Below are 5,937 nucleotides of genomic sequence, written 5' to 3'. Positions count from 1 at the left end.
TTCAGCACAAATCCTGCTCCTCTCATAGTTGAACAGAAGAAGCATGGAAAGCAGCCCAATCCTAGAGCTTACACAGTGCCTGCTTTCCTTCCTCCTTGATCTCTCTTGGTATCAGGAGCATTAGCACCCCAAACTAGGGAGCAGGAACCTCATTTTGAGAATGAATAGCAATGAGAGTGAAGGCAAGAGAAGAACAGAGCTTTCTTCTAATCCATGAAGAGAAGGGCCTCCGCGGGAAACATGTACAAATTGTCCAGTGGGCAAAGTGATTTGGAAAGAACCAAGGGGAGAGTGGGCAGCCTATTAGGTGAGGCACTGGTATAAACTGCAGTCTACAGAAGAAGGCAATGCAGCCATTCTTGATGAGACCTGAGAGACTAGGATCAGAAGGAAGGAGAGGAAGACCTCCCCTATCAGTGGACTTGGGGAAGGGCATGTGTGGAGAATGGGGAAGGAAGGTGGAATGGGAAGGGGAGGAGGGGGGAGTTTACGGGGGGATACAAAGTGAATGAAATGTAATTAATAAAAATTAAAATAAAAAATATGTATTAGGAGGCAAGATGGCAGCGCTGGGATGACTCTCGTTCTGACCAGCAACACAGCAGGATTGGCACAGTGACCAGCAGTCAGAACTCGCGGCCCTAAAACACAAGTGATTGTGTTTCCCAGGTGACAGGATACCTAGAGATACCCAGGGTGGGGGATTCAATCAGCTTCAACTGACCCAGCTAAACCATGGAAGAGTTCCCAGTTCCACCAGGCACTTGGTCACCAGCTCAGAGCCATACGCCAGCATGCTCTGATCACTGTCCCAGACTGAACTGTGGGCCCCACAATATCAGAGACTGGGATTTCCAGTGGAGAGATAACCACACGGTGCAGGAAATGATTGGGACCGACTTTAGGTCACCCAGACATTCCCTGAAAAAGACCCAGGGTTCCACAGGTGCCCAGGAGCCAGCCCAGAGCCAGAGCTGTGAACCTAAGTGCTGGCCCAGAGTCCTGCCTGCATGCCTGACTCACTGTCCCTGATAGAACTGCAGGCTCCAGGACACCAGAGACTGAGTTTCTCTGTAGGGTGCAAACCCACAGGGAAGGGAACGGCTGGTCTGATCTCAGAGCACTCAGCCAATACCACCACCCCAAAAAGGTCTCCGGAAAAGTTAGCCAGTTTCAGCAGAAGTCCAGGCACCCAATCGCCAGAAAGACGGAGCCACGCTCCTTTGTGCCTGCGGGTTCTACTCCCCATCCTAGACAGAAAGGGGGTCCTCAAAGCAAAGTGTGGGTGTCCCTGTCAGGAGGAAACCTCACAGTGGGGGTTTTCATCAGGTCCAATGCTCAGGACACGCAGCTCCAGAAGACTTTCTGAATTCACACAGACTGTAGGCTCTAGCCTTTTACTGCAGGCATGAGTGCCATACTCACCTGCCATTGCTGAGTACTGCTAGGGCACTGGGGCACACAGCTGTGTCCTCAGACCTACAAAAGCCAGAGTGTCATCACAGCAGCCCTCATATACTGCTCCAAGGTTCAACCAGTTATCCCTAGCTAAACTGACAAAACTGTGGGAATCCCTGGTTCTTCAAGAGGGCTGCACTCAACAATTACACCTTAAGAGCAACAGCTGCTGCTCACTAAATTCAGAGCAAGAAACCCAGCAGCAGGGCAGCCATCACCAGGACCTCTCATGATGAGAGGAGAGCCTTTCTGAACATGACAGTTACCACCACACAGTTCCATACGCTTGAAGTGAACTGTGACAATTCCTGAGAAGCACCACCATTCAGTTGACCATACACAAAAAGCTGAGGAGAACTTCAGAACCCTGACAAGTAGATTATCCCCATCCCATGACCCAGCAGGCACCAGAAACTAACAGCCAATACCTGAGACAGAGAAATGGGTAGAGGCCAGCGAAAAAGCACAACCCACCCCATGACCCAGCAGGCACCAGAAACTAACAGAAAACACCTGAGACAGAGAGATGGGTAGAGGCCAGGAAAAAGGACAACCAACAAAAGGCAAAGCAATATGTCATCCACAGAACCCAGTTATCCAGGGGCAAGTAGCCCTGGACACCCTAACATAAGTGAAATTCAAGAAGGTGACCTTACATCTATGGTTATGAAGAGGTTAATGGAGGAAGCAAATAAAATGTGTAAAGAATTAGGGGAAGATATAATAAAACAGATTATGGCCATCCATAAAGAAATACAGGAAGATGCAGCCAAACAGTTTGTGGCTTTCAGAGAGAAAATGATTGAATCACTGAAAGAAATAAAAGAAACAGAGGAATGTTCAAACAAACAGCTGAAGGAATTGAAGGAAAAACAGGAAAATAGTCAGACAGGTAAAGGAAATCAACAAAATGGTTCAAGATCTGAAGATAGAATTGGAAAAATTAAAGAAAACACAAATGGAGGAAATCATGGAGATGGAGAACCTAGGAAAGAAAACAGGAACTACAGAGGTAAGCATACTCAACAGACTACAAGAGATTGAAGAAAGAATCTCAGGTGTGGAAGATACAATGGAAGAAATCAATGTATCCATCAAAGAAAATAATATTCCTCTGCAGAGAATTCTCTGTTTAGCTCTGTACCCCATTTTTTAATTGGATTACTTGATTTTTTTGTTGTTTAACTTCTTTAGTTCTTTATATATACTGTATATTAGACCTCTGTCAGATATAGGGTTGGTGAAGATATTTTCCCAATCTGTAGACTGTCATTTTGTTCTGAGGACAGTATCCTTTGCTTTACAGAAGATTTTCAGTTTCATGATGTCCCATTTACTGTTTGTTGCTCTTAGAGTCTGTGCTGTTGGTGTTCTGTTCAGGAAGTAGTCTCCTGTGCCAATGAGTTCAAGGGTATTCCCCACTTTTTCTTCTAAGCGGTTTAGTGTGTCTAGTTTTATGTTGAGGTCTTTGATCCACTTGGACTTTAGTATTGTGCAGGGTGATACGTATGGATTTATTTGTATTTTTCTACATGTAGACTTCCAGTTAGACCAGCACCATTTGTTGAAGATGCTGTCTTTTTTCCTGAATGGATTTGGCATCTTTGTCAAAAATCAGGTGTTCATAAGTGTCCATAAGTGTGTGGATTTATGTCAGGGTCTTCTATGCGATTCCATTGATCCACCAGTCTGTTTCTATGCCAGTATCATGCAGTTTTTAGTATTATTGCTCTATAGTACAGCTTGAGATCAGGGATGGAGATACCTCCTGAAGATCTCTTACTATAGAAAATTGTTTTAGCAATTCTGGGTTTCTTGTTGTTCCATATGAAGGTGAGAATTTTTCTTTCAAAGTCTGTAAAGAATTGTGTTGGTAATTTGATGGGAATTGCATTGAATCTGTAAATTGCTTTTGATAAGATGGCCATTTTTACTATGTCACAGGGGTCTTTCTGAGACTGCTATTCCAACCAAGGACTATGCATGGAGGTAACCTAAGACCCCTGCACAGATATAGCCCATGGAAGTTCAGTATCCAAATGGGTTCCATTGTGATAACAACGGAAATGCCTGTTCTTTAATTACCTCCCCCTGAGGGGGAAGCTGCATTACCAGGCCACAGAAGAGGACAAGGCAGCCACTCCTGATGAGACCTAATTGACTAGGATCAGAAGGAAGGAAAAGAAGTCCTCCCCTATCAGTGGACTTGTGGAGGGGCATGCATGCAGAGGGTGGAGGAAGGGAGATATTGGGATGGGAGGAGGGAGGGAACCAAGGGGTGGGGGATACAAAGTGAGTAAAGTGTAATTAATAAAAAAAAGAAAATAATAAATGTAAAAAATTCCTGACACAGACTGTCCAAGAAAACATAAAAAGACAAAACCTAAGAATAATAAGAATAGAGGAAAAAGAAGGTTCCCAGCTCCAAAGCCCAGAAAATATTTTCAACAAAATCATTTTAGAAAATTTCCCCAACTTAAAGGAGAGGCCTGTAAGAATATAAGAGGCCTACAGAACACCTAATAAATTAGACCAGAAAAGAACCCCCCGGTACATAATAATCAAAACAATAAGTATACAGAACAAATTAAAAATACTAAAAGCGGCAAGGAAAGAAAGCCACTCACTGCCAGCGCCAGAGTGCAGACCCAACCACAGAGGGCCAACCACAGAGACTTAGTTCTGCAATGCAATCCTTCCTGGATCCTAAAGCCTCAAAGCTTAGTGCCTAGAACCCAGAAGGCAGAGGCAAGGCTGCAGATCCAGCAACCACAGGGGAGAGATGTAACCACCCACTGAATGCCAGCACTCAGCACATCTCTGAGGAGCCCACACCCCACCTAGTGCTGTCTTGCCAAGCTCTGGACCCTCGGAACGCACCCCCTACTACCACCACCACTTGGTCCTGCCAGAGTGCACACACTGCCGGAAACTCCACCCCACCAGAGTGCACGCCCAAAGAGTGCTAGCTACAGAGACTCAGAAATGCAGTACAATCCTCCCCAGATCCCAAGTCTGCAAGGGGCAGCACTGACTACACAGAGTTACAAGGGAAAAAGGCCAAGTAATATATAATGGCAAACTCATTAGAATCACACCTGACTTTTCAACAGAATTCTTAGGTTTTGTCTTTTTATATTGTCTTGAATTTCCTGGACAGTCTGTGTCAGGAATTTTTTACATTTAACATTTTCTTTGACAGATACATCGATTTCCTCCATGGTATCTTCCACACCTGAGATTCTTTCTTCCATCTCTTGTAGTCTATTGGTTATGCTTACCTCTGTAGTTCCTGTTTTCTTCCTTAAGGTCTTTCTCTCCACAATTTCCTCCATTTGTGTTTTCTTTAATTTTTCCAATTCTATTTTCAGATCTTGATCTGTTTTGTTGATTTCCTTCACCTTTCTGACTGTATTTTCCTGTTTTTCCTTCAATTCCTTCAGCTGTTTGTTTGAACAATCCTCTGTTTCTTTCACTTTTTTCAGTGATTTAAATATTTCCTCTCTAAAGGCCACACACTGGCTCCAACTTCCTGTATCCTGTATTTCTTTACGGATGGCCATATCTGTTTTTCTTTATCTTCTATTTCTTTACACATGGCCTTAATCTGTTTGTTTTTATCTTCTTCTATTCCTTTATTTGTTTCCTCTGTTATCCTCTTCATGAACATAGATGTTAGGTCATCTTCTTTAATCTCAATTATGCTGGAGTGTCCAGGGCTACTTGCCCCTGGATAACTGCTTTCTGGAGATGCCATATTGCACTGCCTTTTTTGGTTGAGCTTTTATGCTGGCCTCTGCCCATTGGGCTATCTTATGTGTTGGGTATTAGTTTCTCGTGTTTCCTGGAATCCTGCAGGAAGATGGCAGGAAGATGGTTTTTCCTGGAGGAAGCCTCCTCTGCTTTTTGGGTATGGTCAATGTATGGCAGGTGTTTTTCAGGAGTTGCCGCAGCTCACCTCAGGCATAGACACCTGAGTGGTAACTGTGGTTCTTGTTAGTTTAGAGGGCTCTCCTCCTACCCAGAGAAGTCCTGGAGACAGCTGCCCTGATTCTGGGTTTCTTGCTATAAATTTAGTGAGCTGCTGCTGTAACCTGGGTGTCCCGTGGTTTGGTTAGTTTTGTTAAGGTTAACTGGTTGCCGTTGAAGCAGTATCTAGGGGTTGATCTTGGGGATCCCAAGCTTCTGTAGGTCTGAGGTTGGGGCTCTCTGCCCCAGTACCCAAGTGGTAATCTGTGGCGGGTGAGTACTGCACTCTTGGTAGCAGCAGGCTAGCTGGTGCACAGCAGGTCCCTCGGGAGGGCCAGTCTGAGGCACCTTTTCCAGGGATATACAGGGTGGCCTAAGTCCATCCCCATTTCCTCCCTTCCCTGTGGGGTTTACTTCTGACAGTGTCTCCCAGTCTCTGTTGCCCTGGGGTGCACAACTCTGTCTGTGCCAGAAAGCTGGGCTCACAGCAAGTCTCTGTGCTCACAGCTG

This window comes from Psammomys obesus, unplaced genomic scaffold, assembly GCF_907164565.1.
Source record: "Psammomys obesus unplaced genomic scaffold, mPsaObe1.curated_primary_1811, whole genome shotgun sequence".
Lineage (NCBI taxonomy): Eukaryota > Metazoa > Chordata > Mammalia > Rodentia > Muridae > Psammomys > Psammomys obesus.
Note: the sequence above shows the minus strand (reverse complement) of the source record.